Here is a 14,929-nt window from a genome sequence, read left to right on the forward strand (position 1 = left end):
TACCCTTCTTCACATTTTTCGCGTTGTAATAACATCTTGAACGAGTATCCACTTGTTTTTGTCCCTCGACAATCAACCATCGTTTTCGTTGAGTGTACTTTATTTCAACGCAAATCTAAAACTTAACTTCAATTATACGTTAAATAATCTACGTACCATAAAGTACTTAATTTTACAAATTGGTCCACTATTTTTCCTCAATTCACTCACTTTCGCCTGTACTGTGATCTAACAATCGACAATTTTCAGTACCTGCCTCGATAACGTTCGCGACACAGAGTCGAGTTTCTACATATTTACATCGTTAAACATTACTCGGATGTAAATAACCAACAATGCTGCATCGCTGTAGATACAGTGTCGCTCCAGGGGGCGAACGTGCTTTCTATGCACGATATAGCGACTGAAATTCCCCGAAATAATAAACTGTCGCCGGGGAACTGGCGTTTCCGTTGTCCAAACAGAGCCCGTTAAGCGTCCAAGTCACGATTAGGTCCATTAAATTCGTAAAAATTACTCCTTCGCAGTTTGTTTCGTGCAAACACGGGGGAATATGATGGACGCTCGAGGAACGCGGAGAAAAATCCCGACAGATGCCGGGCGACGTGGCCAGCGCTAAAGCAAACCCTACGATCGGGGGTATTTCAGTTTAACAAGCGTCTGATTTTCATTGTGGACACGTTGCACGGTATTTGCTTGCAACGCGCGCAAACAAAGACGGGCGGCGAAGAAAATTCGTCGCACGGAACACGGAGCGGGACAAATTTTATTTCGCTAATTAAAATCCTGCTAGCAAATTTTTTAGAGCGAATAATATCCTCGATATTTCAGTATGTAAGCTTGCTCTGAATTTATAGTCGTCGATAAAGGAAACTTCCTAACTTTCGATACGCTCGACAGTCCTCGATATGGTCGAGTGCACTCAGGTAAACGAGGTAAGTCGCGGTGTACGGGGACCGTTATGCCAAAAATAGGCACCGTCAATAATGCACGAGCATCGGAGTGCACCGTAGCTGCCTTCCAAGACCGTCTAATCGACGATTTTTCGTTTTCACGTTCACGGTGCAATGGATACGAGTCCGGGAACTCGTTCTGAAAAATTGAGACCTCGCGGATGCGCGTGACAAGCTGCCACGGGTGAAGAACGTCTGAGCTTTTTGTATCGTTAGACTTCGTAGCACAGCTTCGATCGCAAAGGTAAATAAAAATTCTGCGAATAATACGAGGCTGACGAGAAGGGCGAATTAACTCCCCGGGCGTCGGTGTCTTCGGGATTTAAAATTCATAATCCCGTAAAATGGGGAGGCCCCGCGGATAATTTCGTCGCCGCGAGACTGTCCCTGCGCAGCCATAATCTTCGTCTTAGCGTGCCCATATGCCGCACTGCGCCACGGGGTAATGTTTAACAAAACGGTTCCGGCCGCGGGCCCGTGAGATGAAATGCAAATTTATCGCCGCGGGGGGAGAGATAAAAAATGGCCCGAGAGGGTCGACGACGCCAAGAGGACGGAGGGGGACGAGTAGGTCGAGGAAAGCGGAGAAAGAGCGGGTTAATGCCTGAATATTAATTATGGCGACCGGACCAGAGGCTGCGGGGTTGGCCAGTGTTTTGTTTCCGGTTGTTTTGTTCCCGGCTTACTGCACTTCCGGCGTCCCCTCGCGTCGATACCGTGGCTGATAAGCGGAAAGATCGCATTACCGGGTCTTAGATATTTGGCGAACGCCACGGTACGTTATTATTGGCGTATTTCTACGTACTTTTACTAAATAATGGATGTATGAGTGGCCCAATAATACTGCTATAACGGGGGTTAAATCGATCTTCTAAATGTAAAGAAAGCAAATACAATCGGATGCTCCCAATTCAATAGAAGTGACAGCATTTGATGTTTGGCTGAGTTTTTTTATGTTTCACTGTGAGACAACTATGTCTTTGCTTGTTTGCAAGCGTCTAAACGTCATTCCACGCAGTACGACGATAAAATATTTACAACGCGTACTAGAACTTGATGGGGAGCCTCGAGAGACCGAAAATATGTGTAATAAAGGCTTACAGTAATTATGGATAATAACGATATTAACTCCTGCTAGGCGACGTTCGCGTACCCCGGGCATAAAGTCGCAGTTATGCGAGTAATCCAGCCGTGTCTATTACTACCAGCGACAACGTAACTCGTGTCACCGTTAATCCAGGCGGTTTCGCCAGGACGTCGACGTAACGGGCGACATTTTTAGCAACGCGTCAAACGCGTCTCCGGGGCTCTGCAAATGCCCCCTCCTTGTCAACGAACGTCGCAGAAAAACAGTATAATCCCCGGACAAGCCTGGGACCCTAATGCGGCCCATAAAAGCGGTCGTATGACACGGTGAGAGCTCGCATTTACAAACCTAGTCTCGTCGTGCCACCCCGTACGGTCGGGAAAAGTGTGATTGTTACACTTATTTGCATGACAGAAGGGTAAACAAGGGGGTAACGAGATTTGCGGGTTTAGTCGTGCAGTCTTGACGCACGACGATTTCGGTTGTTCCTGGTTGCCCGGGGTGTTGGCCAAACATCGTGCTCTGTATACACAGGGCCAAAGGGGGTGGCGGTGAGAACAGGCAACGAGGGCCGCCCCTTCAGAAGCAACACGGGTGGAAAAACTTGTCGTTACTGGATCGTTGACAGCCCTAACGTCCTCGATGCTCCGTTTCCGTGGCCACTGGTTTGCGTATTAATGCGGACCATGCGATTCCAAGAGCGAAGGGGGTGATTTCTACGCTGACAAGCACTTTCGGGGAATTTATTCCGGGCGAACGGCACGGTCGATCCGGCTGAGATTTTTATCTGTTACGCAGCATGCTTTTATGGGAGGGAATAGATTTTTTTGAATTGGGAATAGAAATTAGGCATGAGCACTGGGGACACTTAATTATTGAACAGGCAATTAATTAACAATTTAAAAGATACTTGCTTGCAAAATGCGGAAGATATTAGACAAAAATAGGTATTTAAAAATTAAATCCGACAGTTCGATCTGATATAAATATAGATAATCATAATTCTGCAATTTCAAAAAATTTAGAAACCAAGTCGTCACTTTATAGTGACAATGTTTGTCACACACACACAGTCAGGAGTTACAACCGAAATGATGAAACTTGGCACTCAGCATAGCAGTTTTTAATCACATTTGAACCTCGTAAAACTCGATGCACGCGACACGTAGTCCGATGGAAAAAATTCACGACCACGAAGGTCGGTCCCCGGGGTGCAACTGTTTCGAAAGTACCTGGTAACGCGAGTAAAAAAATCAAACAGAACCGCGCGAGCAACGTGTAAGCGGAAAGGAACGGAAGACTCGGGGCGCAGACGGGAGCGACGGAATAATAGATAAAGAGATAGGAGAGTTGAGGGGGGGGGGCGTTTACGAGGGATTAAATTTGATCCCCGCATACTTACCGCAAGCCTTTGTAGACGTTGAGCCGTCGTGCTCGCATGCAACGCGTGTATGCGGTGGACCGCGATGAAGAATCTAAACATTGCGTGCACATCCGGTCGGGGTTGCGGTTTTTCGGAGGGGCGACGACGCGCCCCGCTCGTTGTCACGGCACGAATTTCAAAAGGGGGCACCCTACGAGGCTCAGTTTCTTTCTTTCGCTTCTGTATATTGCTTTTCTCTTCTTTTTTCTTTTTTTTTTTTTTGTTCGTCCGGGATCTCGTATCGTTTGCATCGTCGCCCGGGAGCAGATCGTCGAGATTAACCGCGACCGACAATGGAAACATCGACGCCCGTGTTTCTGGGTTGAGGGGCTAATAGAATGGCGGGGATTCCACGCTGTGGTCCCTGGAACTGGTTCAAGAGGAAGTTCGAGAGTCCATCTGTATTTCTGGATCGAATTACGGACGTTGTTCTGTAATTATACAGAGCTGATTTTTATCGAAGGAGCTTGAAACAAGTTAGAAAATAAATCCTTCGGCCTCAGAGTCGGGCCTCTGGCTCTCGGCGTTTCATTTTCCACGCGACGTCACGTTACCCTCGAGCATAATTTTAATAACGCGACTAACTCCGCGCTGGGACCACGAAAAAACGCGTCCCGCGACGATGTTTTCTCGCGGGACCCACGGAAAATTCAACAGGGTGCTTGAACCCTGAAATCAACCTTCCGGGAGTCCATCTTCCACACCCTTAAATTCGCTGACCTCTTTCACGATTAGTTTCCGGGGTAAAAATTTCGTCCGCGCTTTCATCGAGAGCGTTCGTCGAGTCTAGCTCGACGCAGGACCGCAAAGGAAACTCGCAAAGCTTTCTGACACTCGGTGTACTAAGAGTGAATAGTTAAAATGACGTCGAGTCGGTGACCAAGACTGAATACGTCCTCGTTCCGGGCAAATATTGACACAGTATCGGCATATAATTAACCAGGGCTCTGTACGAGCAAAGAAGGCAAGCGGAAAAGAGAGTCAGAGGGGTTCCGGGTTGGTCGCGGTTGGGAAAATTGAGGACGAAAGACTGTGCAACGACCAGTTATTAGCGTGGACTTTCTCATTACATGTCCTTCGCCACATGGCAATCTTCAATATTTAGTACCTCAACTGTTAGAGCTCTTTGCTATCCTACGAATAAAAAAGGACACCTTGATCTACCGTGGGTGAACAGATTATTAGTCACGTATGTTACCAGCACGGTTTAACATCGATCAAAAAGGGGATTCTATACAGAATTGCAATTTTGCATAGTTTTGAAACATGGAAATATCGCTTCAAAGCGACTGGAATGGCAAGAAAAGTATTATTTTCCGACATAATAAAACAACAAGCTTCGTTTATTCATGTTTGAATCTTCCCATAAGGGAAAGACTATATTTTCAAAAAATATTTCTCTTAGCACAGTTTGATTTTCCTCGAATATTCCATGCCTTGAAATACTATTAAAAGGAACCAACTTTAGAGAAATTTGCCAGCCATTTGCCGGGACCATCGATAATTTCTAGCTTTTGCACTCAACTACACGCGCGCAAACACCGAAGTAAAGCGGAAAGGAGAACTAAAGGGGTTGCTGTTTGCGGTTGGAAAACTGCAAACGAAGGACCCGGCGGTAACGGGCGAGTTATTAGCGTGGACTTTCTTATTATTTTCCTCCCGGATCGCATAGCTTCCTGGGAGTTGTGTTTAAAATCGCCACCCGCGTTAAACACGCCTCGTTGCCCTGTCATTCGTCCTCGTTTCGCCAATTAGCTCGACGTTAATTGCGCGTAATTGTCGCGCGACGCGCCTCCGTGATTATAACGTTTCCGGAAAAATACGCTGCAGAGAATGATCGCTGGGTACGAATGGAATTTTCGATGAATCTCATCTCCATTGAAAATCGTTATCACTGAATTTCGAAGCGTTCTGTTTTCGGTCAGACAAATCGAGTGGAATGGTCATCGACTTGTAATATTTGGGTGGGCCAACAACTTCGATCATTTTAATTTTTAAAGATTGGTCTTGGTCAAATTTTTGTTTTATAATTTTATTCTCGGATAAACGGAGGAGCTCTACTGAAAGAACTGTGATTTTGGCCACTAACAAAATTGTCATAGTTTCTTTTTTAAATCCAGAAAGAGCATAAAAGATCGACGACACACTCTTAACCCCTTAACGATCATATTTTTCGAGTTAACTAAGAATGATCAGTTTTCTTTATTGGATTTGTTTCTAAAAATGTGGTTTTTGTTACTTACAATGTTGTATCCAACGTATAATTTGAAAGGAAACAAATATTATCATCCCTTAAACCATTAAGTTGTTGGAAGAAATTTGGAGGGAAGTTATGCTCGAGCATAACGTCGCTCACGCATCGAACAGTGGATTATTTCACAGGTCACGGAATATCGTCCGCCATTGTGGCTCAGAAGCTTTGCACCGTTCGCCGCTAATTGTCACACGCAGGTCTCCGTGAGGGTGTAACAAAGTTCAACAGACGATGAGGTAAAGGTGAAGCAGCCTGCACGTGGCTCCTCGTTACATGCACACGCGCATTAATGTGCAATTGCGTGTAAGTACGTGCGCCGTGTACTGTAAACCAACGAGGGTTGCTGAATTTTGTCATCGAACCCCACAACACGCTGCTGAATATTTGTCGTAGCTTCGTTCCTCTAACGCGAGACATCAGTTCTCATTTTGCACTAGTCTATCGTTAAACAGAACAATTTAAAACGGGTTGAAAAATTCCAACAAACCCCCAAAAACGAGATACAAGATCCATAAGATCTTTCAGTGTCTTCTTTCAACTCGTTTAAACGTCTCGAATTTCTCTTTATATTATTTTTAATTATTTCTATCTCGTTTTGAACTCATCTATCGTTAAACAGAACAATTTCAAACGGATTGAAAAATTCCAAGAAACCTCCAAAAACGAGATACAAGATTCATAAGATCTTTCAGTGTCTTCTTTCAACTCGTTTAAACGTCTCGAATTTCTCTTTATATTATTTTTAATTATTTCTATGTCATTTTTCACTCGTCTATCGTTAAACAGAACAATTTCAAACGGGTTGAAAAATTCCAACAAACCCCCAAAAACGAGATACAAGATCTATAAGATCTTTCAGTGTCTTCTTTTAACTCGTTTAAACGTCTCGAATTTCTTTTTATATTATTTTTAATTATTTCTATCTCGTTTTGAACTCATCTATCGTTAAACAGAACAATTTCAAACGGGTTGAAAAATTCCAACAAACCCCCAAAAACGAGATACAAGATCCACAAGATCTGTCAGTGTCTTCTTTTAACTCGTTTAAACGTCTCGAATTTATCTTTATATTATTTTTAATTGTTTCTATCTCATTTTGCACGCGTCTATCGTTAAATAGAACTATTTCAAACGGATTGAAAAATTCCAAGAAACCTCCAAAAACGAGGTACAAGATCCATAAGATCTTTCAGTATCTTCTTTCAACTCGTTTAAACGTCTCGAATTTCTCTTTATATTATTTTTAATTATTTCTATCTCGTTTTGAACTCATCTATCGTTAAACAGAACAATTTCAAACGGATTGAAAAATTCCAACAAACCCCCAAAAACGAGATACAAGATCCATAAGATCTTTCAGTGTCTTCTTTCAACTCGTTTAAACGTCTCGAATTTCTCTTTATATTATTTTTAATTGATTCTATCTCATTTTTCACTCGTCTATCGTTAAACAGAACAATTTCAAACGGATTGAAAAATTCCAAGAAACACCCAAAAACGAGATACGAGATCCATAAGATCTTTCAGTGTCTTCTTTTAACTCGTTTAAACGTCTCGAATTTCTCTTTATATTATTTTTAATTGATTCTATCTCATTTTGCACTCGTATATCGTTACACAGAACAATTTCAAACGGGTTGAAAAATTCCAACAAACCTCCAAAAACGAGATACAAGATCCATAAGATCTTTCAGTGTCTTCTTTCAACTCGTTTAAACGTCTCGAAATTCTCTTTGTATTATTTTTAATTATTTCTATCTCATTTTGCACTCGTCTATTGTTAAACAGAACAATTTCAAACGGGTTGAAAAATTCCAACAAACCTCCAAAAACGAGATACAAGATCCATAAGATCTTTCAGTGTCTTCTTTCAACTCGTTTAAACGTCTCGAATTTCTCTTTATATTATTTTTAATTATTTCTATCTCGTTTTGAACTCATCTATCGTTAAACAGAACAACTTCAAACGGATTGAAAAATTCCAACAAACCCCCAAAAACGAGATACAAGATCCACAAGATCTGTCAGTGTCTTCTTTTAACTCGTTTAAACGTCTCGAATTTCTCTTTATATTATTTTTAATTATTTTTATCTCGTTTTGAACTCATCTATCGTTAAACAGAATAATTTCAAACGGATTGAAAAATTCCAACAAACCCCCAAAAACGAGATACAAGATCCATAAGATCTTTCAGTGTCTTCTTTTAACTCGTTTAAACGTCTCGAAATTCTTTTTGTATTATTTTTAATTATTTCTATCTCGTTTTGCACGCGTATATCGTTAAACAGAACAATTTAAAATGGGTTGAAAAATTCCAACAAACCCCCAAAAACGAGATACAAGATCCACAAGATCTGTCAGTGTCTTCTTTTAACTCGTTTAAACGTCTCGAATTTCTCTTTATATTATTTTTAATTGATTATATGTCATTTTGCACTCGTCTATTGTTAAACAGAACAATTTCAAACGGATTGAAAAATTCCAACAAACCCCCAAAAACGAGATACAAGATCCACAAGATCTGTCAGTGTCTTCTTTTAACTCGTTTAAACGTCTCGAAATTCTCTTTGTATTATTTTTAATTATTTCTATCTCATTTTGCACTCGTCTATTGTTAAACAGAATAATTTCAAACGGATTGAAAAATTCCAACAAACCCCCAAAAACGAGACACAAGATCCATAAGATCTTTCAGTGTCTTCTTTCAACTCGTTTAAACGTCTCGAATTTCTCTTTATATTATTTTTAATTGATTCTATGTCATTTTTCACTCGTCTATCGTTAAACAGAACAATTTCAAACGGATTGAAAAATTCCAACAAACCCCAAAAACGAGATATAAGATCCATAAGATCTTTCAGTGTCTTCTTTCAACTCGTTTAAACGTCTCGAATTTCTCTTTATATTATTTTTAATTGATTCTATGTCATTTTTCACTCGTCTATCGTTAAACAGAACAATTTCAAACGGATTGAAAAATTCCAACAAACCCCCAAAAACGAGATACAAGATCCATAAGATCTTTCAGTGTCTTCTTTCAACTCGTTTAAACGTCTCGAATTTCTCTTTATATTATTTTTAATTGTTTCTACGTTTGAAAGGGGTTCAGAAACATTTATAAAAACATAACACGAATCAATTGTCCGACTTATTCTTTAACTTCGTCCAGAAGTTACGTATGGAGAGAACAAAAAGATCGAGGTTTGGAACCGTAACGAAAATGGCACCTCGATAGAATCGAAAGAAAGAAGTTGGAAGCCAATACTTTTTCGGCAAGAATCTGTTCTATCGGTCGAATGTGCATCGGCGAAGAGATTTCGTCCCGGGACGAAGGAAATCGCGGAAGTCGAAAAATAAAGACACGGATCGATGCTTTATCGCCACGACTGCGTTTTTCCCGGCCATTGGACGTCGTTGTCCCTCGATAATTTCCGCGCAAAAACGGAAGCGACTATTCCATTCCGGACGGGAAGGTTCCTGGTCATTGTTTGAAACCGAGAAAAAGAATCGCGGCGCCGCGACTTCCGCGGCCAGTTTTATTTGCTCGAGCGGTCGATTACGGTCGTTCTGGTGGCACGGAAGGAGCGCAAAGAGGATCCGGGCTGTATATCTCCGGGCTTCGAAGTTTTCTAAGGGCCGCCCGGCCACCGTGAAAAACTTCTTATGAGTTGGTTTACTGGGTTACGACTGCGGCCGTGCGCTTCTTCGACGGGATAAAACGAAGCCCGGATCGTAAAGCTCGAACGTCCTGTCATCGAGAATACGAAACAACGAGCTCGATGGGCATAAATACGGATCGATCAAGGCCAGAACCTCTTTCTTACCTGGGCCAACCTTTACGACGTTATTCTCTGCGAGGGGCTTACCTGCAACATAAAACAAATCGAGTTTCAGGAGTTGTCTGCCTGGCTACTTTGACGGTTCGCGGTCGTTCTTGGAATCTGTAGGACTCGATTCGAGAGTTTTCGATTGTTCAGTTATTTAGGGGAGGTGGAGGGACGATATACAGATTTTTGAGACTCGCGAGATAGGTTTGGATTGGGATTGTTCTATGTGTTTACTTCATTGTGCTTTGCTAAGTGCAATTTACCTAATTAACGCGTGATTTCTACGTTATACCAGAGTCTGTGCCCTCTGTGAACATTGTTTTTAAATCTGGGACCCACCGACTACAAGGGAATTTTTTAAAAATTTTATTAGTATTCTTTATTTGTGACCGTAGATAGGTCTTTGAGAGTCTCTGACCTAAACATCGTTTTAAACTCTGTATACTCGATCGACTCCATCTCTACACTACTCTAGACTCTGTGCAGCCTATCAGAATCTTATATTACTTTCAAAAACAAGCCTGCAGATACATTGGGTCCAGAATAAGGGTTCGAAGCAGGATATTTAAGAGCCCACTGTGGGGTTTGCAATTCAGATCACACGTGCTCAGACCCCACTCGACAACCTATTTCTAATCTCTTTTAAATCGATGTTAGTAGCGACATATCTGACCCCCTGGATTCTGTTTCCCTTGTGGGACTCCCGTACACACGGAGGGTTAAGAGAGATGCCAGTGACAGAAAATTCTTCGATTTAGTGGAGCCCATAGAATCGAAGAAGAGAAGACTCAACTTCGAGGGTGCTCTCCAGTTGCTCTAACCCCGAGTAGCCTCGAGATATACTCAGAAATCGATTGATTCAAAGAGGACTTCCCGGTTCGAGGATGGGTGCTTATTATCGCCGCGGCTGATGGCGATTTCTTCCGCGGTACACGTTCGACCGTCGTTATTGTCGAGCGTTGTACGGCGCGAGGACCGTTTTAAAGAACCGTTCGCGGTAACGAAAAAGCGACAAAACGGAACTACGTTCCACGAGTTGGCGCGTTACTTCCTCGGAGGAAACCGTTCTCCGCCGGTTATGAAAATGTAATAAGGACTCGACGTCTCGCGGAAAAACTTTTGCTGTCTGTACACCCAGTGGCGACGTTCCCATACCTGGTCGTTCTCGGAAAACGACAGTAAAACTTCCTTTGGTTCGCGAAGCTGCTCTATCCTACGTGTTGCGATATTCCGAGGTACAACGTATTCTAGAAGTATATATAAACATAGTTCGTCGGTTAAAATCCCAACTTTTAACCGCGAGACTACGGACTGGAATCTGGAAACAACTCTGATTTATAAATCGAAAGCACTCTGTTTCAAAAATTATATTAGAGATAGATTACAAAATAGGGAAGTGAGGATATTACAAAATTCTCTGAACAGTGAAAGAAAATTAATCTGTTCTTCTAGAATAAATTTTATGGGGTACCTCGACATCTCTTAGCGAGATCTAAAGATACGGTTAGGAGACAATGTAGAGAAACGACTGTAATTTATAAATCAAAAGTACTGTATTTCAAAAATTACAATAGAGATAAATTACAAAATAGGGAAGTGAGGATATTACAAAATTCTCTGAGCAGTGAAAGAAAATAAATCTGTTCTTCTAGAATAAATTTTATGGGTACCTCGACGTCTCCTAGCGAGACCTAAACATACGATTAGGAGACAATGCAGAGGGGAGGGGATTGAAAATCTGGAACATCGACAGCCAGACAATGATTAATCGCGGATGACGAAATATTTGGTGGGTGGAAAAAAACGAGCCACCGCGATTCGTCGCCTGTCAGGCGCGGTACTGAGACACGAATTGGTCGTGACACAACCAATTCGTCTCGTATCTCTATTCGACGCGTACATCATTCGTTCGATCGAGAAAAATCGTGGCCCCGTGCTAAATTCATTCGATCTTCTCGACGATACCGCTCGACTGTTGCGTTCGAGAAATGAAACGACGGGCTGGGAGCTCTCGTAGAACATTTTCTAATCGAAGTTCTTAATTTTTCCGGAGGAGGCCATGAGTTGGATTTAAAATAGCAAAGGGAGGAATTTGGTCGAATTTTAGTTTCATTCGGATGGTAATCGCGTGATCCCTGGACTTTGACGAGCAATTCGAGTTTTGATCTCGGCTAACGATAGAGGGGAAAAAGTTATGTTTCCGGAGCGCAGTTAGACCGAAAGTGGCTCGTTAGTCCCAGGACGTCGTTTTGCCGGCAACGTAATGATAACGGCGTCCACCGTCGACGTCGTTTTCTCTTAATTCTCCTTTCTTTGGTCCAGCCTTGGAAGGTTCTCGTTTCCGCGGAACACCGCCTGCATTACGTATCGTTGGCTAAAGCCGTGCGTATAATTTCATTATTATCTTTCTTGAAATGTAAATTATCGTAAAAAAGTAACCACGGTGTTCCGGCGGTGTTCGCGGCTGAATTCTCGCGGCCACTTTTCATATTCACGAGCTCGGAAAATTTGCATGCCCGCGATTTGATTGGCAGACACGCTGGAGGGGGATGGAATCTACGGCGATAAGGGAATTCGAGATAAGGAGGTCTCGATATCAGAGAACGCTATTTTATTAACGGGGGAAAAATCAACCGTAATTCTCCGTAATTATTTAATATACAACATGGAGTGAAAATATCAAAATAAGTCTAAAAAAAAATAGTGTAGAATTTATAGTAGAGGATCCCCAGGTTGTGAGAGGCTTAGATTCAATTAGGGAACCTTTAGACACTTTTCATAATAGGAAAAGATTAACTCACTAGATAGGTTGGTTTGGAATTGTTCTATGCGTTTACTTCATTGTGCTTTGCTAAGTGTAATTTACCTAATCAACGCGTGATTTCTCGCTTGATCTTTGTGAACTCTGCGTCATCCCAGAGTCTGTGTCTTCTGTGAACAATTGCTATTAAATCTGGGACCTACCAACTTCAAGGGAATTTTTTAAAAATTTTATTAATATTCTCTATTTGTGACCGTAGATAGGTCTTTGAGAGTCTCTGACCTAAACATCGTTTTAAACTCTGTATATTCTATCGAATCCGCCTCTACACTATTCTAGACTCTGTGCAGCCTATCAGAATATTACATCACTTTCAAAAACAACCCTGCAGATACATTGGGTCCAGAATAAGGGTTTGAAGCAGAATATTTAAGAGGTTCAGATCACAAGTGCTCAGACCCCACTTGACAACCTATTTCTAATCTCTTTTAAATCGATGTTAGTAATGACATATCTGACCCCCAGAAGCTTATGTGGAATTAGAAACAGTGGTACCTAAATATAAAAAATAGTGTAGAATTTATAGCAGTGAATCCCCAGGTTGTGAGAGGCTTAGATTCAATTAGGGAACGCTAATATGCAACCGCGATAGGATGAATACCGTTTGACACGTTTCATAGTAGGCGAACGCATGGTCTCGAACGAGCATAGCTATCATTTACAACGCGATTATCGTTTTCCTCCGGATGCAGAGGCAACCGCGTCGTTTGTCTGGATCTCTCCGCGTACTCGCGGCCGAGGCAGCGTCAGAAATTTATTAGCTATTACAGCAAGGTTTGAGGCACCGTGATCGATAACCATAAACGCCTGACGACCTTGGAGATCCGGCGCGATAGATTGATGGATGAACCGATGGAAACTGTACCGTTCTCCATCGACGGCCAGCCTCTCGTGTCTGCAGGAAGGTAACTGGCAAACACGCCGGAAATTTCACGGAACAGAGTGTTAACGCTTACGAACATGATCGGGGAAAAACGGGACCGGATTAAATCGTTTGTCCAAGTCGGAAATACCTCTTTTTGTCCCACGTTTTCGTTGCAATCCTCGTTTAATTCGATCTCAAAGCGTTTACGATAGCTTTCTTGAATCGAAAATGTTTTTAATATATGCGTAGATATATAGATTCTCACTGAGAAAAATTATTTGTGAATTTTGGTAATAAAGAAAATTGTTAGGACGATTCCAGACAAACGAACGTTGCCCTAGGCGAGTAATTATTTTCATAGAGTAATGCAGTATTCGATATATTAATAATAAAGCTTCAGAATCATTCATTTATTAAATCTGGAAGGAAAAGAATGTAACACAAAGAAGATATCTGATATCTTGTAACAAGGGTACAGGGAATCTCGTCCTGTTTAAATACCACAGATTATTATATGTTCCATCGGAGCTGAAGTATCAGAATATGTAATTATTATAGCCGCTGGGAGTACGGGACGTCTCAACTTCCCCATAACTACTGCAAATTGCTTTCGTACGAACCTCGTTACAATAATTATAATTTTTCGTGGCGGCCGTGCGAAACGTGGAAAGCACTTCCAAAAATCAAACAAATCATCTAACTCTCGTCTCGGGGTGAATTAATACGTAACGAGTTACGGCGCTGGGAATCCCGTCCTGTTCATTACGCTCCTCGCGGTATCTCATTTAACGAAATATTTTTGCTAATAAGCTACGCGAGCGTTTCCCGCGAACGTTACCGTTTCATTTGCGCGCCATTCTTTGAAAAAAATAGTCTTACGCTGGTCGCGTACCCATTTAAAATTATCACGATATACCTGAACTCTACAAATTAACACCGATAAATTTTCATAACAGTGCACTTGGGTCCATTGATCTGGTATGCGATCGTTTATAGTTAACAATTTTTTATTTCATGTTTTATAGGTAAACAAATCTCTATTATGGTATTGATTATATTTGTTTACTTTAGATACACAAGTTTAGAGACTCTCTGAGACAGTTTCAAGAATTGGAGGGGACACTGATGGTCATCTATCGCGACACTACTGCATTCTAAGTCCTTTTGCATATTTCAAATTCAAATTCATGACCTAGCAAGGTAGTCACAAATGTTAGACCCTATTATGGTGTTGATTACATTTATTTACTTTAGACACACAAGTTTAGAGACTCTCAGAGACAGTTTCAAGAATTGGGGAGGACACTGACGGTCATCTATCGCGACACTACTGTATTGCAGGTCCTTTTGCATACCCTAAATCCAAATTCCTGACCTGATAAGTCTCCTAACGCGTGGATTTTTAATTAAGGGAGTTTCGTGAGCTTCTAGAAAACGCGCCTTCAGGCATTTCCATTCACGGCGTTCTTGAAGAGGCACACGCGCCAGGCGAAGAGCGTCTGTGTGCCTAATCAGTGCACAGGCCATGCTTCAGACATCGAACGAGTCGATAACAGGCGACCGCCTCCGCGCTGGTGTCGATGGATATATCGGTGCCTCTGCCTACTTTACTCGATCTCCGTGTAATTAATGTCCTCGCTTGTCGGGGATAATGACGTTTAACACGTGTCTGACGGTAGTGAATGTCGATCGATTCGT

General features: G+C 41.9%; 1 protein-coding gene across 3 annotated transcripts in view; it reads right to left on the bottom strand.

Moving 5' to 3' along the window:
- The window catches only part of Fas1 (fasciclin 1 Fas1 domain-containing), a 379,485-nt gene that overhangs the window by 190,695 nt on the left and 173,861 nt on the right, over positions 1 to 14,929 (bottom strand). The gene's annotated exons all lie outside the window — the stretch shown is intronic.

This window comes from Colletes latitarsis, chromosome 5, assembly GCF_051014445.1.
Source record: "Colletes latitarsis isolate SP2378_abdomen chromosome 5, iyColLati1, whole genome shotgun sequence".
NCBI lineage: Eukaryota > Metazoa > Arthropoda > Insecta > Hymenoptera > Colletidae > Colletes > Colletes latitarsis.